General features: G+C 55.1%; 4 long non-coding RNA genes across 5 annotated transcripts; all 4 read left to right on the plus strand.

The window, feature by feature from the left end:
• The first annotated feature begins 1,461 nt into the window (after positions 1–1,461).
• On the plus strand, positions 1,462–2,790 carry LOC135307183 (uncharacterized). 2 transcript variants are annotated; one of them, XR_010367904.1, is made up of 4 exons: positions 1,462–1,762; positions 1,903–2,036; positions 2,124–2,225; positions 2,692–2,790. It is a non-coding gene; the product is annotated as an uncharacterized LOC135307183 (long non-coding RNA). The 2 variants fall into 2 exon arrangements; XR_010367903.1 differs by having other exon boundaries at positions 1,965–2,036.
• A 12,307-nt stretch (positions 2,791–15,097) lies between these two features.
• Positions 15,098–15,902, plus strand: LOC135307434 (uncharacterized). Its single transcript, XR_010368153.1, has 3 exons — positions 15,098–15,172; positions 15,260–15,361; positions 15,791–15,902. It is a non-coding gene; the product is annotated as an uncharacterized LOC135307434 (long non-coding RNA).
• A 642-nt stretch (positions 15,903–16,544) lies between these two features.
• Positions 16,545–17,946, plus strand: LOC135307572 (uncharacterized). Its single transcript, XR_010368301.1, has 3 exons — positions 16,545–16,647; positions 17,106–17,213; positions 17,869–17,946. It is a non-coding gene; the product is annotated as an uncharacterized LOC135307572 (long non-coding RNA).
• Positions 17,947–18,025: 79 nt separating this feature from the next.
• On the plus strand, positions 18,026–19,995 carry LOC135307152 (uncharacterized). Its single transcript, XR_010367879.1, has 4 exons — positions 18,026–18,100; positions 18,188–18,289; positions 18,731–18,838; positions 19,937–19,995. It is a non-coding gene; the product is annotated as an uncharacterized LOC135307152 (long non-coding RNA).
• Positions 19,996–24,037: the final 4,042 nt, after the last annotated feature.

The raw sequence follows: 24,037 nt of genomic DNA on the forward strand, positions 1-24,037 counted from the left end.
TTTCCCCAAAACTGGTAAAAAATTCACTTTGTTAGAGGAAAATCTCCTGCAATATGCATTCTAGGAGGCACACATTTATCTTATAGATGATGCAAATCGAATGCACATTGCTGAGGTTTGGTCAGAGAAATAATCTTCTGGAATCAGCATTTCTGGGGACGAATATTCAGGCTAGGATTTTGGTGCATGTTGATTGCCCGGAACCCTCTTCTGGTATGCTAGGATTTTCATTAGGCGAGATTACTGTAGTCTCAGCATGAATTTGTGCATACAATCTATCAGAATCCCTCCCTTTCTCTATTAATTTATTAAATTTGTACTTTTAGGATACACTTTGACAAAGCTTACTTATTTTCTAATTTTATGTTTAGTATTTATAAAACTTAACAACTACGCTTTTATACTACTAGTCAGGGTATAAAATTAACAGCTCTTCTCATAAGGTAGATTATTCTAAATCTTTAATTTCTTTTCTTTGGATTGTCAATTATATTTTTTTATATCAATGCATGTGCTTATTGTAATTTAGATATATTTTGACTCCATAGTCGTTTAAGGCTGGTAATATTTGTAAAATAAGTTTTTCATGTTTCCTTATGTTGCCTGCTAAAATGTGTCTTTATAACTGTCTCATGTTCTTGTTTTCTAATTCTTGAGCAATTTGCTTTATTCTACTCTCAGGATTTATTTCTTCTCTATCTCTTACAGAACAAAAAGTTTTAATATATTGCTTACAAATTTTGCCATTTTATTCTTTTTGCTCTATTTCACATTTTCTTTATTGCAGTGTCTTTTACTACTCATAGTGCACCTTCTGAATTTGTTAAAATTATAGCGTACTACACTAACTTGGGAGTGTGCATATGGCTCATTCTTTTTGGGCTTGGATGACTGATACAGTGACAATAATCCTCTGCAGTTTTAACACTCTAGCTCTCTCAAAGCCCCTTTGGGTTGCAGCCAAAGGGCCAAGATGTGTATCTTCTTGGTAGCAGAGCTTACACCTTGGGATCTAGTCACTGGTGTCCTTCGTCTCATTCTCAGTATTTACTTCATAAGATTTATAAGAGCCTTTTAAATTGTTTTTCAGGATTTAGGATAGCATCTGCTTATTTCTAATTGTTATAGTTTTATTTCTTTGACATTTTAGCTCTAAAGTTGTAATTAGTCTGTACACTTCTCTTTCTTTCAGCTATACTTGGCTTTTTTCCTTTATTTTAATTTGATCCTTATTAAATATCTAACGGCTTTTGTTATATCCTATCTGATTTAATGTTACTTTTAGTGTTTCTTGGAACTTAAATCTGGTTTGTATCTTATATACTTAATTTTTTTCCGATTTTTCACGAATCATATTATTGTTCTAATATATTCTTTACAGTGTTTCATTAGCTTTTACTTCTATTTCTTTTGTCTGTTATAACAAAAGCACTAAAATATTTAATTTTTTGAAATAAATTTGCATATCACACCTTAAATATTCAGTTCACTTAAAACAATCTCATGAATAATACAGTTTAAAATAAAATATTTTACTTCTCCTAACAATGGGTTTTACAGCTTACAAGCTTAGGTCTGAACATGCATCAGTCTATTTTACTTCAAGGAGTAGTGGTGACTTTTTTAGTGAGGTTTGGCTGGTGTTTCTGTTGGTGGATTTACAGGTCTTCTGTCCTGCCTTTCTTTGCAGCTGAACCTGCTGGTGAAGGTGGTGCAGCTTCCCAAGCCACGTCCAGGACTGAGGCTCTGCGAGATGCTGAGGGTAGGTCAAGGCCTTTCCCCCTGGGAGAGCTGCCAGCTCAGAGCCCAAAGCTGGGCCAGGGGGGCATCGCTGCAGGTGCCAGCACAGAACCATGCACGTGTGTGCCCTCGCCCTGTGTGATTCCCCCACCACGCCCGCAGCTCAGTGGTGCCCGTGCAGATCAGCAGAGATGGCAGAAGCTTCTGTGGCTGTTGAGTTACAGGTGTGTCTGCAGGGAGGACTTCTCCAACTCCTTTGCTGATTCTTACACGGAAGCCTGCCTCCCATCCCAGAGGTGAGTAGTGTGTCCCTGCTGACCCCACAGGCTGAGCCCTGCTTTTGTGGGATCTGTTCCTGGGAAATGGAATTCTGTTGCTCCAAGGTCCTCTGAGGGGAAAGAACAAAGCTACAGGACACCAGAAACCCCTTGATCCATCTGAAAACATGAGGCAAATGCTGAAGGAAATGCAGAAGGCAGGAGAAGGTGGGTGCATTTCCCTCATGCTTCCCCTGGGTCTCAGCATCTGGGGGCTTTGGCTGCACATCTGGACACGCCGTGCCCGGCACTGCGGGAAGGGATCCATGGCAGCCTCGCTGCCCCGCTGCTGCTTTCACGCCCTGCAGGGCTGTTTCCCATCCTGGCCTTGCGGCAGGTTCTGCCCAGCCTCTGCAGGAAGGCATTTGGCATCAGCTGACAGACAGCCCAAACTGGACCACCGGACATGCCCACCCTCAGATCCCCTGCAATTTCCTGGTGTCCAGGCAGATCAGATGTTGAGGCTGTTTGAAGAAGGAAGCAGCCTTGGGTTGTCCCAAAATCCTGGGTGTTTTCTGATCCTTATGCATTCCTTTCACAAGTGATGCCTCCTGAAATTGTCACCTTCCCCATTCCCAGTGAGGAATGTTTCCATCTGATCCAGCTGTCTCTTTTCCATTTTCCGAAATCAAAGGAGAGCCTGTACAGAAGGAAGCATTTCCCGGAGGAAGCAGTGGTTCCGTGCCAGCCTCTGCTGCAGGAAGGGAGGCCATGCCAGGCACAGGCACAGGAGGTAATTGCCGTGCCTCTGGGCCTGAGCCCTGCTGAGGCTTGAGCTGCCCTCTCTGCTGCTTGGCAGTGCGGGCACAGCCTGGACTAGAGAGGCACAGCCCAGGGGAATTATCGCGAGCAGGCTCAGGGCACTCGGGCACTGAGCAGTCCTGCTGGGGTCCCTCCATGGGAGACATGTCCTGAAACCTGGGAGTGACTGCACGGGGTGCCCACGGTGGGGAAAGGACAGAGGGGGAGAGCAAGGCTCCAGTGTGTCCTGAGAGGGCCTGGCTGTTTGCCCTTGGGATCTGGGAGCTGTCCCAGCAGAAGGAGGGCAGGAGGGAGTGTAGGAGGGAGGGATGGATAGCTGTGGCACTGCCTGCTGCAGTTACCCCAGGGCTTTAGGGAGGATTTTCTGTGAGTTTGAGGGAGAGAGCCCCAGGGCCCTGGGCTACTCCAGCCACCCCTCCCAGGGATGTTGCTGAGGGCAGGGAAAGAGTGTGGAGAGTGATCAGGAGCCAGCCCAGAGCTCCCCAGGCCCCTGGGCAGGTTTGGCCATGTCCATTCCCATCTGGGTCCCATAGCCTTACCCGACCCCCTTGCAGTGCCCTTTTCCCTGTAGCATTAGGGGTTCCCAGCATGCCACAGATATGGTTCTGATCTCTGCTCCCTTTTAGACTGGAATCGTGACATGGGTTTTCAGGAAGTCCTGATGAAGGATGGTTTGAAGTTCCTGGAGGATGCTGGAAGCAAGTTTTCATTCTGCCTTTCCTGAGTGAATAATCAGGATCAATGCAACAAAAGCTCATTTATAAACCATTTCCCTTAACATTATGTAAGGGCTGAAGGATTCTGAGAATCTTTCCCTGCTCCCTTCTGGATCCCTGAGGGATCCCACAGGATCGCTGTCAGTGGGAGGAAGGAGCATTGATCTTTCAGTCCTCCTCCCGTGTGCTGTGCCAGTGTGTCCTTCCGTGTGCTCTGTGCAGCCACAGAGAAGAGCAGAGAGGGAAGGGGCTGGGCCCAGGGCTGTGCCCCGGGGCTGAGCCTTGTGGGCAGCCTGAGGATCTCCTGCAGTGCCACAGGAGCTCTTCTGTCCTGCCTTTCCTTGCAGCTGAACCTGCCGGTGAAGGTCCCACATCCAGGACTGAGGCTCTGGGAGATGCTGAGGGTAGGTCAAGGCCTTTCCCCTGGGAGAGCTGCCAGCTCAGAGCCCAAAGCTGGGCCAGGGGGGCATCGCTGCAGGTGCCAGCACAGAACCATGCACGTGTGTGCCCGTGCCCTGCACGAACCCCTCACCGCTCCTGCGGCTCAGTGGTGCCCGTGCAGATCAGCAGAGATGGCAGAAGCTTCTGTGGCTGTTGAGTTACAGGTGTGTCTGCGGGGAGGACTTCTCAAGCTCCAGGGCTGGATGCTTGGCCCCAACCCAGCTCCCATGGCAGGGGTGAGTAGTGTGTCCCTGCTGACCCCACAGGCTGAGTCCCGCTTTTGTGGGATGCATTCCTGGGAAATGGAACTACTTTCTCTTAAGGTCCTCCAAAAGGAAAGACCCAAGTTTTTGCCGCCAAAAAGTCTCATGACTCAGATGAATTCCTGAGACAAACACAGAAGGAAGCACCCGGAGGACAAGGTGGGTGCGTTTCCCTCATGCTTCCCCTGGGACTCAGCAGCCGGTGCCTTTGGCTGCACATCTGGACACGCCGTGCCCGGCACAGCAGGAAGGGATCCATGGCAGCCTCGCTGCCCCGCTGCTGCTTTCACGCCCTGCAGGGCTGTTTCCCAACCTGGCCTGGCTGCAATTCCTCCCCAGCCTCTGCAGGATGGAATTTGGCATTAGCTGATAGGGTGCCCCAACTGTACCGTGGGCCTGAGATCCCCTGCCATTTCCCAGTCTCTGAGAAGATCAGGAGGTGCAGCTGTTTGCACAAGGGAGTGCACTGGCCCAGCCCCAATTACCTGGGCTTTTTCCTGATCTTTACCTGTGACTTAGACAAGCATTGCCTCCTGAAGTTGCCACCTCCCCAGTGGGGAATATTTCCATTTGATCCAGTTGTCCCTTTTTTCCTTTTTCAAGTGATGGACCAAAAGGCTGTTCAGGAGGAGGAACACTCAGGGAGAAGCACTGGCTCATTGGCAGCCCCTGCTGCAGGAAGGAAGGCAAAGCCAGACACGGGCACAGGCACAGCAGGTAATTGCTGTGCTGGGCTCAGCCCTGGCCGGGGCTGTGTGGCAGCAGCTCTTCTCCCAGGGCCTGCCCTTGCCCAGCCCGGCAGCAGCCAAAGCTGGAGGCGCCTCGGCTTCCAGGCCTCTGGAGCTGGTTCAGAGCCCCGGGGAAACGGGACTGGTGCAGCAACGTCCCTGGCGCTGCAGCTGCTGCGGAGCTGGCCCTGAGTGCCCAGAGGCCCAAGGCACAGGAGCAGCCCCGAGCGGGAGCCCTGCCGCCAGCCCAGGGCCAGAGCCAGCCCTGGCTCCCGACTGGGCAGGGGCTGCGCTGGGTCCTGACAGGGCCTGAGCCTGTCCCCTGGGGCTGGGGGAGCTGTCACGGGGCAGGGAGGGCCAGGGGTGGCAGTGGCTGCTCAGGGCTGGCTTTGGCCCGTGTCCCTGGCAGCAGCCACTGCCCAAGCAGCTGCGCTGCCCCCGGGCTCTCCTCCCGGCCTGCTGGGCTTTCTTGGCTGGCACAGCCTGTGCCAAGGGCCGGCAAGGTGCCTGCAGGCCCCAGCTCTGGGGGAAACAGAGAACGTCCTGCCTGTATCCACCGTGCTGCCAGCTCAGCAGTGCAGCACAGCACAGGCTCACGCTCCCCATCGCTCCCACAGATGCAGCCGGCACCACAAGACCTGTTCCCAATGCCCAGGATGGCCTCGGAAGGGGCTTCTGTCAGGGAACCGACTGCTGGCTAGGGTTTCTGGCAGGCATGCTTTATTTGGAGCTTGTCTTCCTATTCTGCTGCTTTGGAATCTGGTATTCCTGGAACAGAAAACAGTGAGTGTTTTATTGCCCGCCCCCTCCAACAGCTTCTTTTCAAAGTCCAGCATGGACAGGGAACATTCCCATTGAGGCTGCAGTGGAGTTGTGGCCAGCCCATGATTGTCCAAATAACTCTGCTGAGGGTTCTGCTGCTGCCCAGTGCTTCCATTGGCCTCTCAATTGCTGGGCCTTGTCCTGGGGGCCCCGCTGGGGCTGCAGCCAGAGCTGGCTCCCACTGAGGCTGCCTGGCCAAGAGCAGCCCCAGGGGCACGGGGCAGAGGCAGAGGGAGGTGGGGAAGAGAAAGAGCAGGGCCGAGATTGCCCTTGAAAGGCAGAGGCGCTCTGGGGCCCGCTCCTGGACAGGGACCCTGCCCAGAGCCGTGCCCTGCTGGCCGGGGCCTTGAGGGGCAGCTGTCCAGCTGGGCCCAGCTGTGCCAGCAGCTCCAGCCGTGCTGGGGAGCCTTGCCAGCTCTGGGCCCTGCTGTGCACGAGGGTCCCTGTGTGCCACTGGCAGCTGGGGCCTCAGCCACCTCCTCTCTGCACAGGAGCACCTCGGGACAGGAGTTGGAAGACGGTGGCTGCACCTCACACCAGACAGCGTGAGCAGCTCCTCCAGCAGCAGGAACGGCCTGGACAGCCCTCTCAAGTCTTCTGTGAAGAGGACCCCAGAACAACCGTCTACGAGGAAGCCTCTTATTGCCCCGTAGATCCCACTGCCACCTGCTCTCCCCATGGGCCTCCCCAAGCTGCCTTCATCCCTTTTTTCTCTCCATCTGTCCCATCCCAGCCAACTCGAGTTCCTCTAGAGACCCCAGGACCAGCCCAGCACCTTCCAGCCCCTCCTGAGACCAACACATCCCTTCCTCTGCCCCTGAGCCCCCTGGCCTTGCCCTCTAAGCAGCACTGAAGGTGACACCCCACCCTCCCCCCCCCCCCGCTTGCAGAGTAGGCAATGGCCCATTCCTCTGTTGAAATAAAGAGAAGGATCTGTGTTGTGGTTTGAAAGCAAAACCAGTGAGAGACTCCAAGTTAGAAATACAATTTATTAGGAAAAGGGAAAAAAAAACCCAAAATACATGCAATAATACAAAAGAAAAACCACTGACAGGCTCAGAATACAGCCTGCTGACACCCTGCTAATTAGGGTGGTGGTAGCAGTCCAGCTGAAATGGCCTTGTGGAAGTGGTGATCCTGTAGAAACAATCTGGTAGCTCTCATCCTCTGGAAAAGCAGTGGGTAAGGGCGGCGGTTCCTCTGGGAATCCAGTGGAAAGACTGCTTGTTGTGTCCCAAAACCCAGATTATATCCAGCTGGGGATGCTTAGCTCCTCCCCCATGGGCAGAGCATCTCACAGTGGGCTGATATCATTCTGCCTCATGCTGTGGGTCCTTGATTAGCCATGAAACAGAAATGGCTCTGGGAGGGAGTTATCTCTGAGTCATGTGGCAAGACATTGATGGGCCCATTAACAGGAGATGAGGAAGAAACAATGCCCCTCCTGGTTTCAGTAGCTCTTGAGGATGGCATTAGAATACATCAGTGTCCAGGTGGCAGCAGCAGCAAAGCCCACCCAGCACCAGCACTGACTGAGCTCCATGCCCAGGAGGAGCTGTGGATGCCCACGGTGTGGGCAGGCAGAAGCCAGGCCGGGGCTGCTGTTGAAATGGAGGTTTTGGGCCGCTCACAGGCTCAACACAGTTGGCTGTGATTGGTCACCAAGTGAAAACAATCCACATGGACCAATGGAAGATGCACCTGTTGCATTCCACAGCAGCAGACAGTTATTGTTTCCATTTCTTTCCTGAGGCCCTCAGCTCCTCATGAGGGGAAAAATCCCAGGAAAGGATTTTTAATAAAATATCATAGCTACAGATAACTGTTTTACTCATAACACCAGGAGAAGACCAGGGAATGCAGGTAGCCTAGACTAAGGAGCTCCTCTGTCTCCAAGCTGATCCAAACCAACAGACCTACTCAGATAAGCACCAGGGGACCACAGTGCATGCACAAAGGAGAAAAGTTCAAAAGTTCAGTCATGAGGAAGACCACAGCCTTCGACCTCAGAGACCACCAAAGACCCCAGTGTGACCACCACAGGAAACAACGTGTGCCCAGAAGGCCGTGGATCTAATCGCCATGTGAGGGGAGGACAGGCGGGGCCAGGGGTTGAATGTGCATGGCGAGATTGTGTAAGGTATTGCATATGGAACATGTTTGTGAACAAAGATGTGGCTCAGTCCAGGGCTCGGGGCACAAGTTTTCACGAGAGCCATCTCGCTTGTGCCAGGCCCTGACACGCATACCCACTTCACAACTACATCAGGTTGTGGAGTGCCGCTATAGGACATGAAATAAAACAACGCAGACACGCATCTCTCCAAGGTAAAAAAGAAGGCAGTTGAATTTCTGACTCCAACATTTACAGATTTCCAAAAGTGAGAGTGGATTGGAGGGTGAAAGTGCCACCTCTCCAATGACACTGGACAAACCAACAGTCCATCAAATTTCTCCTCTGCAGAAAAGAATGCAAAACAATAAGTTATTTACATGAAGTGTTTGGGAAAGTTTGCTACAAGAATGTAAACATCAGAAGGCTTAGAAGAACATTAAAAACCAGGGCGACAGTGGAGTCTATTTATTCTGCAGATGGCTTCACTGTGACCAGCGGTGGGGCCCCGAGGGGATGGGGCAGCCCATGCTGAGTGTCCCTGGGCTGAGGGACATTTCCTTCCGTGGGATCATCTGGGCCCACACCTCCTCCAGTGCCATGCCCAGGAAAAGAGGGAAGCCATCAAGAGTATCTCCAGGGACACAGCCTGACCAGCAATGTCAGCAGGCAAAACAAAGCTCCTCCCTAATTAACACACACTTGATAGGACCTAATTGATGGGCCATCACCAATGCAGGGTGCTGCACAGGGTCTGCTGCTCTCAGCCAGGGCCAGAAGGAAGGGAAGGGAAGGGAAGGGAAGGGAAGGGAAGGGAAGGGAAGGGAAGGGAAGGGAAGGGAAGGGAAGGGAAGGGAAGGGAAGGGAAGGGAAGGGAAGGGAAGGGAAGGGAAGGGAAGGGAAGGGAAGGGAAGGGAAGGGAAGGGAAGGGAAGGGAAGGGAAGGGAAGGGAAGGGAAGGGAAGGGAAGGGAAGGGAAGGGAAGGGAAGGGAAGGGCTGTGTGGCCTTGGGGTTCAACAGGGCTGGTGAGCAGCCCCAGAGACACAACAACCCAGGTGCAACCAGGCTTGATTTCCAGGTCAAAACACTCGGCGTAGCTGGCCTGGACTTCCCTGTAAGGCACGTGGGGGCTTTGGAGTCCCCCTAAGGTGCACGAGGGGCTGGGGTCCCTTGCGGCACACCCAGGGATATTTTAGGTTTCCTCTGAGTCATGGAGGACACTGGGGTCCACTTCAAGTCATGCAAGGGATTTGGAATCCTGTGTGAGGCATGCAGAGGGTTTGGGATCTCTCCCAAGGTGTGCAGGGTGCTGGGATCTCTCCTGAGGCACATGGGGTTCTGGGGTCTCATTTCACATGTAGAAAGGGCTGTGGACTCTCGTAAGCGTGCAGATGCTTTGTGTCCCTCCTGCTGCACGCAGTGGGGCTGGAGTGTCTGCTGAGGCACGCAGGGGACGGGGACCTCCGGCAGTCCCTCCCGGGCCCATGCGGCTCGGGGCTGCCGCGGCCCAGGGCCAGCCGCCGTGCCGGGATGGCGGTGGCGAGGCGCCAAGGCGGAGCTGCCCCGCCGGGTCACGCTGCATCGGCACGGCACGGGCGGTGCTGAGCGCCGGGCAGGCGGCACCGCCAGCCCAGGGGCCACAGCCTTGGCCCTGCCTCTTTTGGGGCCGGGCACAGACAGCCCCGCGGGACGGGCACCTCTCAGCGCCCGAAAGGACGGAACAGGTGCCAGAGGAGCCCCAGGAGCCTGGACAGGGCCCTGGCGTTGCCTGCCCGGCTCCCCCGGGCCTGTGGCCATCCCGGGCAGCAGGGGCTCGCTCTGGGCCGTGCTCTCCCCAGCCAGTGGGGCTCCGGGCCAGCACCCGGCTCCTGCCACTGCCCTGAGAATGCTGAGGGGATTTCGGGGCAGAACTGAACTTGACAGGGACAGAATTCATAGGAGACTTGTTTTGGCCTTTTACAAGGTTAACTGAGAAACAACTTAAAATCCCCGGCTAAATCGTCTGCTTTAACGCGTGGGGATTCCTTCAAGACCCTTCCTAACTCCCGTGGTGCCGGGCCGGGCCGCGTCCCAGCGAGCTCCAACACCCAGCAGCTCGATGGATGCAGCACGGCTGGCACCAGGGAAACGAGTCAGTATCCCTACAGCTGCCCGCTCTGCCTGCACGGCTGTCACACAACAGCAATGTTCCAGAAGGAACAGGCATTTTTACATCCTCAGGACCGTGTGATCTTTGGTCCTGGTGGTGGATCAGAGAGAAAAGCCAAATGTGACAGACTAAACTTGACTGTAGGAGAGGGATGCCTCAGCAGAGGGTCTGGGGACCTGTGGTGCCAGCCAGTGGCCCGGCACTCGGACACAGCAGGAAGACCTGAGATTATCACACTTCACCTGGGAGGGTAGAAAAGCTCAGGGGTTCTTTGTTCAAGGTCCCCCAGAGGCACCAGCTGAAGCCGCCACAGCTCCACCTTGATAAAAGTGTTTAAAAAGATCCAGAGGTCTGACACTCTGCTGTGGAGGACATTCCACATGTTATATTTGCCCAATTATCCAATCAAAAAAACCGAAAGAACAAACCCAAACAAAATGAAATGTAACAGCAATTTTAATTATGTAGCTTAATATATATACAATTGAATACACTCAAAATATTGACAATATAATTTGCTTTAAATGATGAATAATTTGTTTCTGATAATAGCGTATAAGCAAAAATAACCTCGCGGGGTATGCGTGGGGTAGGGGTGCAGGGCTTTTGGACCCCCGTCACCTCACGTACTAGCGTGTCAAGCCCAAATTCCCCTTTTTATGCTGTATGTCATTACCATCTCCTCCCATTTTCGATTCGTCACACTTGTATCACTGCCCTCATCATCACCTTCCCCACGCATGCTCCACACTTCTTTAAGTAAGTTGTACCACTCTTTGGGGATCTTCTTTGAGGAAGGCCTCTCCTCTTCCTCCACGTCCTGTAGTTCATCTTTTGGATTACACATGCGCACCAAGCTGCTACAGTACAAGCCAATACTGTGTTCTAACATTAAAGCAGTGAATCTCATATAATCAACATTTGCCTGGTGTGCAACCAAATTCTCCTCTCTTCCAACGAAATTTAGTCATAGTTATCTCTTGCTTCCTCCTGTTCTGAACATCTGCAGGAGAAGGTTGGGGGTGGACCCCTCCTCTCCCTTTCTTGCTTGGCATGACTCCTTTAACTGGTTTTTTATTTCCAAATATTAATTATCAATATTGATTACTGTTTCAATTTTGTCAGCATGAATCATATCTATTTACCACACACAGTTCTCATCTTTTGGGCATTCAGAAGCTTTTGATTTTGCTTTGCACCCAAGGAAAATATACCCCCAAATGTGCACAAATAACTCCTTTAGCATGTCCTCCTTTTCAGCTGGTGTTTCCATTGGTCTCTGCTATCTTGTCCTCATCTTTCCACAATTCCTGTGCCTATTCAAGTCCAGCCTGGGACAGTGCACACATTTGCTTTAGTTCTGTAGTGATTTATGCCCAGCCATCCTGCCAACCACACCCATTTCAATGTTGCAACAACCTAACTCTGGGCTGCAGTATGTGAATCTCACTCTGCTGTGTGAGCTGGCAGAGCACCAGAGCAGGCACTGAAGAAGGGGCATTCGGTACATTAGTGAAGTGAGTGCTGGAACCTGGGCTAGCTCTTACAACTCCGGCACTACGGCAGGAGTCGGGAACTGCCTCGCTATGGGCATTTACCAGAGGCAGAGCCTTTAGTGCCACTTGCTCTCCAGTGCCAGACACAAGTCACGACAGGGACGAGGCACAGGAGAAAGGAGGAGGCGTCCCGTCTTCAGGTTCCGCAAGGAACAGCTTAGTCCAGGTGAAGAGAACAGAATGAAAAGCCCCTAGCTGTACTGCCCAAGGGGTTTTGTACACATACAAGTCATGGCGTGGATGCAAACAATGAACCAATAGGGAATGCTCAGGAGAGGAGTGAGGGGATTACATCAAGTGTCTGGGGCCAATTGGGGTAGGAGGGTGGAGAGGATGGGTCACAAGGGCCAGTGGGGCTTCCAGGAGTAGGGGAATTCCAAAGGGGAGTTGCAGTCAGGGATTGCCCAAAGGTTGGGGAACCAAGGGGCTGGGTTGCCTTGAGAGGCAGGGAAAGAGCTGGAACAAGGGGTGGGGAAGGACACGAGGGACAGTTTGGAGGGAGGGTAAAACCCACAGGTGAACCAACTCAGGAAAAAAACGGGGGCACAACAGAGCCCTTAAACAAGACTTGAAATGGAATCAATAAAATAAATTTGAACTGCAACAATCAAGAGCATCTTGAGGGACGCAGCCTGACCAGCAATGTCAGCAGGCAAAAGAAAGGTTTTGCTGAGCAATGGCCCTTTGATGAAGCAAAACATTTACAATCAGGGCAGTCCATTCATGCAGACGGGCGCACACTCTGGGGGTACAGCTGAGGCCATGAGGTCACAGCAGGGCTCTGGGGTCACAGCTGGCTGAGCTCTCAGCAGGCCCTGAGGTCACAGAGGTGCCAGAGCCCCGTGGTTGCACAGCAGCACAAGGAGCCAGCAGTCAGTCCCTGAGCACAACTGTTGCGGCAGCAGCGGCGGTGGCAGCAGCGGTGCTGACGTTGGGACAGCGGTGTCGGGACAGCGGTGGCAGCAAGAGCTGCGGGACTGGCGGAGGACAAGGCACCATGGCCCTTGCTCTGCGCCTCCTACTCCTGCTGCTCCTGGCCGTGGCCCTGCCTGCCAGGGCTGCCCAGGCTGCTCCGCTGCAAGCGCGGCGAGCAGGTGAGCCGGCAGCCTGGCTGCCCTTTCCTGGGACAGCGCTCCCTGCTCCCTGGGAAGCGCTGGGGATGGTTTTGCCCAGGGCTTTAGGGAGGGTTTCCTCTGTGGGAGGGAGAGAGACCCCACGGGCCCTGGGCTGCTACTCCAGCCACCCCTCCAGAGATGTTGCAAAGGGCCTGCAAAGAGGTTGGAGAGTGACCAGGAGCCAGGCCAGAGCTCCCCAGGCCCCTGTGCAGCTTTGGCCATCTCCATTCGCTTCTGGCTCCCACAGCCTTACCCAGCCCCTGCAGTGACCAGTTCCCTAAGTCAGAAGGGGATCCCAGCACACCATGGAAATGGTTCTGATCTCTGCTCCCTTCTAGACTGGAATCATGACATGGGTTTTCAGGAAGTCCTCATGAAGCATGGTTTGAAGTTCCTGGAGGATGCTGGAGGCAAGTTTTCACTCTGCCTTTCCTGAGTAAATAATCAGGATCAATTCAACAAAAGCTCACTTATTAACCAGTTCCCTTAACATAATCTTAAGGTTGAAAGAATCTGGAAACCTTGCCCTGCTCCCTTCTGGAGGCCTGAGGGCTCCCACAGAATCACTGTCAGTGGGAGGAAGGAGCATTTAGCTTTCAATCTTCCTCCTGTGTGCAATGCCAGTGTGTCCTTCTGTGTGCTCTGTGCAGTCACCGAGAAGAGCAGAGAGGGAAGGGGCCGGGCCCAGGGCTGTGCCCCGGGGCTGAGCCTTGTGGGCAGCCTGAGGATCTCCTGCAGTGCCACAGGAACTCTTCTGTCCTGCCTTTCTTTGCAGCTGAACCTGCCGGTGAAGGTCCCACATCCAGGACTGAGGCTCTGGGAGATGGTGAGGGTAGGTCAAGGCCTTTCCCCTGGGAGAGCTGCCAGCTCAGAGCCCAAAGCTGGGCCAGGGAGGCAGCGCTGCAGGTGCCAGCACAGAACCATGCACGTGTGTGCCCGTGCCCTGCACGATCCCCTCACCGCTCCTGCGGCTCAGTGGTGCCCGTGCAGATCAGCAGAGATGGCAGAAGCTTCTGTGGCTGTTGAGTTACAGGTGTGTCTGCAGGGAGGAGATTCATACGTCCTTTGGTGGTTATTGCCAACAAGACCAGCCCCCATGGCAGGGGTGAGTAGTGTGTCCCTGCTGACCCCACAAGTTGAGCCCTGCTTTTGTGGGATGCATTCCTGGGAAATGGAAATATTTTTCTCTAAGTTCCTCCAAAGAGGAAGATGCAAGACACAACAGAGAAGATATCCCTGGAACCATCCAAACAGACGAGGCAAGTGCTGAAGAAAATGCTGCAGGGAGGACAAGGTGGGTGCATTTGCTTCATGCTTCCCCTGGGATTCAGCAGCCGGGGGCTTTGGCTGCACATCTGAACGCATGGTTCCCGGCACAGCGGGATGGGATCCATGGCCCATTCCCGATGAGGAATGTTTCCATCTGATCCAGCTGTCTCTTTTTCATTCTCCAGAAATGAAAGGAGAGCCTGTGCAGATGGAAGCATTTCCCGGAGGAAGCAGTGGTTCCGTGCCAGCCTCTGCTGAAGGAAGGGAGGCCATGCCAGGCACAGGCACAGGAGGTAATTGCTGTGCCTCTGGGCCTGAGCCCTGCTGAGGCTTGAGCTGCCCTCTCTGCTGCTTGGCAGTGCGGGCACAGCCTGGACTAGAGCGGCACAGCCCAGGGGAATTATCCCGAGCAGGCTCAGGGCACTCGGGTACTGAGCAGTCCTGCTGGGGTCCCTCTGTGGGAGACATGTCCTGAAACCTGGCAGTGACTGCACGGGGTGCCCACGGTGGGGAAAGGACAGAGGGGGAGAGCAAGGCTCCAGTGTGTCCTGAGAGGGCCTGGCTGTTTGCCCTTGGGATCTGGGAGCTGTCGCCGCAGAAGGAGGGCAGGAGGGACAGAGGGAGGGAGGGATGGATACCTGTGTCACTGCCTGCTGCAGTTTTCCCCAGGGTTTTAGAGAGGATTTCCTCTGTGTCTGAGGGAGAGAACCCCGGGGCCCTGCACTGCTCCAGCCACCCCTCCCTGGGATGTTGCTGAGGGCAGGGAAAGAGTGTGGAGAGTGATCAGGAGACATCCCAGAGCTCCCCAGGCCCCTGGGCAGCTTTGGCCATGTCTATTCACATCTGGCTCCCACGGCCTTAGCCGACCCCCTTGCAGTGCCCAGTTCTCTGTGGCAGAAGGGGATCCCAGCACACCCTGGAAAATGTTCTCATCTGTGCTCCATTCTAGATGAGGTGTCTGGGAGGGCTTCTCCATCAGCTTGGATGAATAAAGTTTTGAAGCCCTTGGAGCCTCCCGCAGGTATGTTCTCAGCGTGCCACCAAGGAAGAATTGTAGACAAGCGGGCAGGAAGCAGGTGACAGAAGCTTCTGTGGCTGTTGTGTTACAGATGTGTCTACAGGGAAGACTTCTCCAGCTCCTACCTTGGATGTTGCACTCAAGCCCAGCTCCCATCACAGGAGTGAGTAGTGTGTCCCTGCTGACCCCACAGGCTGAGCCTTGCTTTTCTGGGATCCATTCCAGGGAAATGGAAATATTTTTCTCTAAGGTACTCCAACAGGGAAAATCCAAGATACAACAGATAAGATATCCCTGGAACCATCCAAACACATGAGGCGAGAGCTTAAGGAACCCCTGCAGACAAGAGAAGGTGGGTGCATTTCCCTCATGCTTCCCCTGGGACTCAGCAGCCGGGGGCTTTGGCTGCACATCTGGACACGCCGTGCCCGGCACAGCGGGAAGGGATCCATGGCAGCCTCGCTGCCCCGCTGCTGCTTTCACGCCCTGCAGGGCTGTTTCCCAGCCTGGCCTGGCTGCAGCTTCTGCCCAGCCTCTGTAGGAAGGCGTTTGGCATCAGCTGACAGGCAGCCCAAACTGTAACACACCCTGAGATCCCCCACTATATCCAGCCCTGCAGATTAGGAAAAGGGTGTCTGTTTGGAGCTGGAAGTGCTCTCATCATGCCACTGTAATCTGGCCATTTTCCTGCACCATAAATTTCACAAATATTACCTCTGATGCCACCGCCCAAGTGGGAAACAGCCCCATCTGATGCAGCTGTCTCCCTTCCTTTGTCAAGAGATGGACATAGTGCTTCAGTGGAAGGTGGCATTTCTTGAAGGAAGCACTCCATCTTCGGTGCCAGCCCCTGTTGCAGGAAGGAAGGCGATTCCAGACACGGGCACAGGCACAGCAGGTAATTGCTGTGCCGGGCTCAGGCCCGGCCGGGGCTGTGTGGCAGCAGCTCTTCCCCCAGGGCCTGCCCTTGCCCGGCCTGGCAGCAGCCAAAGCTGGAGGCGCCTCGGCTTCCAGGCCTCTGGAGCTGGTTCAGAGCCCCAGGGAAACGCGACTGGTGCAGCAACGTCCCTGGCGCTGCAGCTGCTGCGGAGCTGGCCCTGAGTGCCCAGAGGCCCAAGGCACAGGAGCAGCCCCGAGCGGGAGCCCTGCCGCCAGCCCAGGGCCAGAGCCAGCCCTAGCACACAATGGAAACAGTTCTCATCTTGGTTTGCTTCCAGACTGGGATGCTGGGAAGGATTCTCCATTAGCCTGGCGCTCTGAAGTTGTGAAGCACTCTGAGCATTCTGCAGGTATGTTCTCACTGTCCCACCAAGGCGTAATGTTTGACTGACTGGTCAGGACCAGTTGACAGAAGCTTCTGTGGCTGTTTTGTTACAGATGTGTCTGCAGGGACGACCTCACCAACTCCTACCTTGGATGCTGCACAAAAGCCCAGCTCCCATCACAGGGGTGAGCAGTGTATCCCTGCTGACCCCACAAGCTGAGCTCTGCTTTTGTGGGATCCATTCCTGGGAAATGGAACTACTTTCTCTTAAGGTCCTACGACAGGAGAGACCAAAGGCATGGCAGGCAAGAAATTCCAGGACCCATTAGAAGTCATGTGGCAAATGCTGAAGGAATGTCTGCAGAGAAGGCAAGGTGGGTGCATTTCCCTCATGCTGCCCCTGGGTCTCAGCAGCCGGGGGCTTTGGCTGCACATCTAGACACGCCGTGCCCGGCACAGCGGGAAGGGATTCCTGGCAGCCTCGCTGCCCCGCTGCTGCTTTCACGCCCTGCAGGGCTGTTTCCCAACCTGGCCTGGCTGCAGCTTCTGCCCAGCCTCTGCAGGAAGGCATTTGGCATCAGCTGGCAGACAGCCCCAATTGCACCACAGTCCATGCCCACCCTCAGATCCCCTGCAATTTCCTGGTGTCCAGGCAGATCAGATGTTGGGGCTGTTTGGGGAAGGAAGCAGCCTTGGGTTGTCCCAAAATCCTGGGTGTTTTCTGATCCTTATCCATTCCTTTCACAAGTGATGCCTCCTGAAATTGTCCCCATCCCCATTCCCAGTCAGGAATGTTTCCATCTGATCCAGCTGTCTCTTTTCCATTCTCCAGAAATGAAAGGAGAGCCTGTGCAGAAGGAAGCACTTCCAGGAGGAAGCAGTGGTTCTGTGCCAGCCTCTGCTGCAGGAAGGGAGGCCATGCCAGGCACAGGCACAGGAGGTAATTGCTGTGCCTCTGGGCCTGAGCCCTGCTGAGGCTTGAGCTGCCCTCTCTGCTGCTTGGCAGTGCGGGCACAGCCTGGACTAGAGCGGCACAGCCCAGGGGAATTATCCCGAGCAGGCTCAGGGCACTCGGGTACTGAGCAGTCCTGCTGGGGTCCCTCCATGGGAGACATGTCCTGAAACCTGGCAGTGACTGCACGGGGTGCCCACGGTGGGGAAAGGACAGAGGGGGAGAGCAAGGCTCCAGTGTGTCCTGAGAGGGCCTGGCTGTTTGCCCTTGGGATCTGGGAGCTGTCGCCGCAGAAGGAGGGCAGGAGGGACAGAGGGAGGGATGGAGGGATACCTGTGTCACTGCCTGCTGCAGTTTTCCCCCGTGCTTTAGGGAGGATTTCTTTTGTATGTGAAGAGAGAGCCACAGGGCCCTGTGCTGCTCCAGCCACCCCTCCCAAGGATGTTGCTGAGGGCAGGGAAAGAGTGTGGAGAGTGGCCAGCAGCCAGCCCAGAGCTCCCCAGGCCCCTGTGCACCTTTGGCCATGTCTATTCACATCTGGCTCCCATGGCCTTACCCGGCCCCCTGGCACTGCACAGTTCCCTGTGGCAGAAGTGGATCCCAGCACACCCTGGAAAATGTTCTCATCTGTGCTCCGTTCTAGATGAGGTTGCTGGGAAGGCTTCTCCATCAGCTTGGATGAATAAAGTTTTGAAGCCCTTGGAGCCTCCTGCAGGTATGTTCTCAGCGTGCCACCAAGGAAGAATTGTAGACAAGCGGGCAGGAACCAGGTGACAGAAGCTTCTGTGGCTGTTGTGTTACAGATATGTCTCCAGGGAGGACTTCTCCAGCTCCTACCTTGGATGCTGCACCCAAGCCCAGCTCCTATGGCAGGGGTGTGTAGTGTGTCCCTGCTGACCCCACAGGCTGAGCCCTGCTTTTGTGGGATCCATTCCTGGGAAATGGAACTACTTTCTCTTAAGGTCCTCCACCAGAAGAGACCAAAGGCATGGCAGACAAGAAATTCCAGAACCCATTTGAATTCATGTGGCAAATGCTGAAGGAAATGCTGCAGAGAAGACAAGGTGGGGGGATTTCCCGCATGCTTCCCCTGGGAGTCAGCAGCCAGGGGCTTTGGCAGCACATCTGGACACACCGTGCCCGGCACAGCAGGAAGGGATCCATGGCAGACTCGCTACCCCGCTGCTGCTTTCACGCCCTGCAGGGCTGTTTCCCAGCCTGGCCTGGTTGCAGCTTCTGCCCAGCCTCTGTAGGAAGGCATTTGGCATCAGCTGACAGGCAGCCCAAACTGCACCATGGGCCTGAGATCTCCTGCCATTTCCCAGTCTCTGAGCAGATCAGGAGACACAGCCATTTGGAGGAGGAAGTGCTCTGGCCCAGACCCAAGACCGTGGACCTTTCCTGATCCTTATAAATTTTTTTGATAATTATTGCCTCCTGAGGATGTCACCTCCCCAATGGGAAACAACTCCACCTGATCCAGCTGTGCCTTTTCCTTTCTCCAGAAGTGGATTTTGAGCCTGTGCAGAAGGAAGCATTTCCCGGAGGAAGCAGTGGTTCTGTGCCAGCCTCTGCTGCAGGAAGAGAGGCCATGCCAGGCACAGGCACAGGAGGTAATTGCTGTGGCGCTGGGCCTGAGCCCTGCTGAGGCTTGAGCTGCCCTCTCTGCTGCTTGGCAGTGCGGGCACAGCCTGGACTAGAGCGGCACAGCCCAGGGGAATTATCCCGAGCAGGCTCAGGGCACTCGGGTACTGAGCAGTCCTGCTGGGGTCCCTCTGTGGGAGACATGTCCTGAAACCTGGCAGTGACTGCACGGGGTGCCCACGGTGGGGAAAGGACAGAGGGGGAGAGCAAGGCTCCAGTGTGTCCTGAGAGGGCCTGGCTGTTTGCCCTTGGGATCTGGGAGCTGTCGCCGCAGAAGGAGGGCAGGAGGGACAGAGGGAGGGAGGGATGGATACCTGTGTCACTGCCTGCTGCAGTTTTCCCCCGTGCTTTAGGGAGGATTTCCTCTGTGTGTGAGGGAGAGAGCCCCGGGGCCCTGGGCTACTCCAGCCACCCCTCCCAGGGATGTTGCTGAGGGCAGGGAAAGAGTGTGGAGAGTGACCAGGAGCCAGCCCAGAGCTCCCCAGGCCCCTGTGCAACTATGGGCATGTCAATTCGCATCTGGCTCCCACGGCCTTAGCCGACCCCCTGGCAGTGCCCAGTTCTCTGTGGCAGAAGGGGATCCCAGAATGCCACTGAGATCATTCTGATCTCTGCTCCCTTCTAGACTGGAATCATGACTTGGATTTATTTGAAGCCCTGCTGGAAAATGGTTTGAAATTCCTGGAGGATGCTGGAGGCTATTCCTCCGTGTGCCTTTCTTGACAGAATAATCAGTGTCAATGTGACAAGAGCTCACTCATAAGCCATTTCCCTTAACATTATTTAAGGGCTGAAGGATTCTGAAAATCTTGCCCTGCTCCCTTCTGGAGCCCTGAGGGATCCCACAGGATCGCTGTCATTGGGAGGAAGGAGCATTTAGCTTTCAATCTTCCTCCCGTGTGCAATGCCAGTGTGTCCTTCCGTGTGCTCTGTGCAGTCACAGAGAAGAGAAGAGAAGAGAGGGAAGGGGCCGGGCCCAGGGCTGCGCCCCGGGGCTGAGCCTTGTGGGAAGCCTGAGGATCTCCTGCAGTGCCACAGGAGCTCTTCTGTCCTGCCTTTCTTTGCAGCTGAACCTGCCGGTGAAGGCCCCACATCCAAGACTGAGCCTCTGGGAGATGCTGAGGGTAGGTCAAGGCCTTTCCCCTGGGAGAGCTGCTAGCTCAGAGCCCAAAGCTGGGCCAGGGAGGCAGCGCTGCAGGTGCCAGCACAGAACCATGCACGTGTGTGCCCGCGCCCTGCACGATCCCCTCACCACTCCTGCGGCTCAGTGGTGCCCGTGCAGATCAGCAGAGATGGCAGAAGCTTCTGTGGCTGTTGAGTTACAGGTGTGTCTGCAGGGAGGACTTCTCCAGCTCCAGGGCTGGATGCTTGGCCCCAACCCAGCTCCCATGGCAGGGGTGAGTAGTGTGTCCCTGCTGACCCCACAGGCTGAGCCCTGCTTTTGTGGGATGCATTCCTGGGAAATGGAACTACTTTCTCTTAAGGTCCTCCAAAAGGAAAGACCCAAGATACTGCAGCCAAAATGTCTCATGAGTCAGATGAATTCCTGACACAAACACAGAAGGAAGCACCCGGAGGACAAGGTGGGTGCATTTCCCTCATGCTTCCCCTGGGACTCAGCAGCCAGGGGCTTTGGCTGCACATCTGGACACGCCGTGCCCGGCACAGTGGGAAGGGATCCATGGCAGCCTCGCTGCCCCGCTGCTGCTTTCACGCCCTGCAGGGCTGTTTCCCAACCAGGCCTGGCTGCAGTTTCTGCCCAGCCTCTGCAGGATGGAATTTGGCATTAGCTGATAGGGTGCCCCAACTGTACTGTGGGCCTGAGATCCCCTGCCATTTCCCAGTCTCTGAGAAGATCAGGAGGTGCAGCTGTTTTCTCAAGGGAGTGCACTGGCCCAGCCCCAATTACCTGGGATTTTTCCTGATCTTTACCTGTGACTTTGACAAGCATTGCCTCATGAAGATGACACATCCCCAGTGGGGAATATTTCCATTTGATCCAGTTGTCCCTTTTTTCCTTTTTCAAGTGATGGACCAAAAGGCTGTGCAGAAGGAGCACCCAGGGAGAAGCAGTGGCTCGTTGGCAGCCCCTGCAGCAGAAAGGAAGGCGATGCCAGACACGGGCACAGGCACAGCAGGTAATTGCTGTGCCAGGCTCAGCCCTGGCCGGGGCTGTGTGGCAGCAGCTCTTCCCCCAGGGCCTGCCCTTGCCCGGCCCGGCAGCAGCCTAAGCTGGAGGCGCCTCAGCTTCCAGGCCTCTGGAGCTGGTTCAGAGCCCCAGGGAAACGCGACTGGTGCAGCAACATCCCTGGCGCTGCAGCTGCTGCGGAGCTGGCCCTGAGTGCCCAGAGGCCCAAGGCACAGGAGCAGCCCCGAGCGGGAGCCCTGCCGCCAGCCCAGGGCCAGAGCCAGCCCTGGCTCCCGACTGGGCAGGGGCTGCGCTGGCTCCTGACAGGGCCTGAGCCTGTCCCCTGGGGCTGGGGGAGCTGTCACGGGGCAGGGAGGGCCAGGGGTGGCAGTGGCTGCTCAGGGATGGCTTTGGCCCGTGTCCCTGGCAGCAGCCACTGCCCAAGCAGCTGCGCTGTCCCCGGGCTCTCCTCCCGGCCTGCTGGGCTTTGTTGGCTGGCACAGCCTGTGCCAAGGGCCGGCAAGGTGCCTGCAGGCCCCAGCTCTGGGGGAAACAGAGAACGTCCTGCCCGTATTCACCATGCTGCCAGCTCAGCAGTGCAGCACAGCACGGGCTCACGCTCCCCATCGCTCCCACAGATGCAGCCGGCACCACAAGACCTGTTCCCAATGCCCAGGATGGCCTTGGAAGGGATTTCTGTCAGGGAACAGGCTGCTGGCTAGGGTTACTGGCCGGCGTGCTTTGTTTGGAGCTTGTTTTCATGTTGTGCTGCTTTGGAATCGGGTATTCCTGGAACAGAAAACAGTGAGTGTTTTGTTGCTCTCCCCCTCCAACAGCTTCTTTTGAAAGTCTAACGTGGACAGGGAACATTCCTATTGAGACTGCAGTGGAGTTGTGGCCAGTCCATGATTGTCCAAATAACTCTGCTGAGGCTTCTGCTGCTGCCCAGTGCTTCCACTGGCCTCTCAATTGCTGGGCCTTGTCCTGGGGGCCCCGCTGGGGCTGCAGCCAGTGCTGGCTCCCACTGAGGCTGCCTGGCCAAGAGCAGCTCCAGGGGCACGGGGCAGAGGCAGAGGCAGGTGGGGAGGAGAAAGAGCAGGGCCGAGGTTGCCCTTGAAAGGCAGAGGCGCTCTGGGGCCTGCTCCTGGCCAGGGACCCTGCCCAGAGCCGTGCCCTGCTGGCCGGGGCCTTGAGGGGCAGCTGTCCAGCTGGGCCCAGCTGTGCCAGCAGCTCCAGCCGTGCTGGGGAGCCTTGCCAGCTCTGGGCCCTGCTGTGCACGAGGGTCCCTGTGTGCCACTGGCAGCTGGGGCCTCAGCCACCTCCTCTCTGCACAGGAGCACCTCGGGACAGGAGTTGGAAGACGGTGGCTGCACCTCACACCAGACAGCGTGAGCAGCTCCTCCAGCAGCAGGAACGGCCTGGACAGCCCTCTCAAGTCTTCTGTGAAGAGGACCCCAGAACAACCGTCTACGAGGAAGCCTCTTATTGCCCCGTAGATCCCACTGCCACCTGCTCTCCCCATGGGCCTCCCCAAGCTGCCTTCATCCCTTTTTTCTCTCCATCTGTCCCATCCCAGCCAACTCGAGTTCCTCTAGAGACCCCAGGACCAGCCCAGCACCTTCCAGCCCCTCCTGAGACCAACACATCCCTTCCTCTGCCCCTGAGCCCCCTGGCCTTGCCCTCTAAGCAGCACTGAAGGTGACACCCCACCCTCCCCCCCCCCCCGCTTGCAGAGTAGGCAATGGCCCATTCCTCTGTTGAAATAAAGAGAAGGATCTGTGTTGTGGTTTGAAAGCAAAACCAGTGAGAGACTCCAAGTTAGAAATACAATTTATTAGGAAAAGGGAAAAAAAAACCCAAAATACATGCAATAATACAAAAGAAAAACCACTGACAGGCTCAGAATACAGCCTGCTGACACCCTGCTAGTTAGGGTGGTGGTAGCAGTCCAGCTGAAATGGCCTTGTGGAAGTGGTGATCCTGTAGAAACAATCTGGTAGCTCTCATCCTCTGGAAAAGCAGTGGGTAAGGGCGGCGGTTCCTCTGGGAATCCAGTGGAAAGACTGCTTGTTGTGTCCCAAAACCCAGATTATATCCAGCTGGGGATGCTTAGCTCCTCCCCCATGGGCAGAGCATCTCACAGTGGGCTGATATCATTCTGCCTCATGCTGTGGGTCCTTGATTAGCCATGAAACAGAAATGGCTCTGGGAGGGAGTTATCTCTGAGTCATGTGGCAAGACATTGATGGGCCCATTAACAGGAGATGAGGAAGAAACAATGCCCCTCCTGGTTTCAGTAGCTCTTGAGGATGGCATTAGAATACATCAGTGTCCAGGTGGCAGCAGCAGCAAAGCCCACCCAGCACCAGCACTGACTGAGCTCCATGCCCAGGAGGAGCTGTGGATGCCCACGGTGTGGGCAGGCAGAAGCCAGGCCGGGGCTGCTGTTGAAATGGAGGTTTTGGGCCGCTCACAGGCTCAACACAGTTGGCTGTGATTGGTCACCAAGTGAAAACAATCCACATGGACCAATGGAAGATGCACCTGTTGCATTCCACAGCAGCAGACAGTTATTGTTTCCATTTCTTTCCTGAGGCCCTCAGCTCCTCATGAGGGGAAAAATCCCAGGAAAGGATTTTTAATAAAATATCATAGCTACAGATAACTGTTTTACTCATAACACCAGGAGAAGACCAGGGAATGCAGGTAGCCTAGACTAAGGAGCTCCTCTGTCTCCAAGCTGATCCAAACCAACAGACCTACTCAGATAAGCACCAGGGGACCACAGTGCATGCACAAAGGAGAAAAGTTCAAAAGTTCAGTCATGAGGAAGACCACAGCCTTCGACCTCAGAGACCACCAAAGACCCCAGTGTGACCACCACAGGAAACAACGCGTGCCCAGAAGGCCGTGGATCTAATCGCCATGTGAGGGGAGGACAGGCGGGGCCAGGGGTTGAATGTGCATGGCGAGATTGTGTAAGGTATTGCATATGGAACATGTTTGTGAACAAAGATGTGGCTCAGTCCAGGGCTCGGGG

This window comes from Passer domesticus, chromosome 9 (genome assembly GCF_036417665.1).
Source record: "Passer domesticus isolate bPasDom1 chromosome 9, bPasDom1.hap1, whole genome shotgun sequence".
NCBI lineage: Eukaryota > Metazoa > Chordata > Aves > Passeriformes > Passeridae > Passer > Passer domesticus.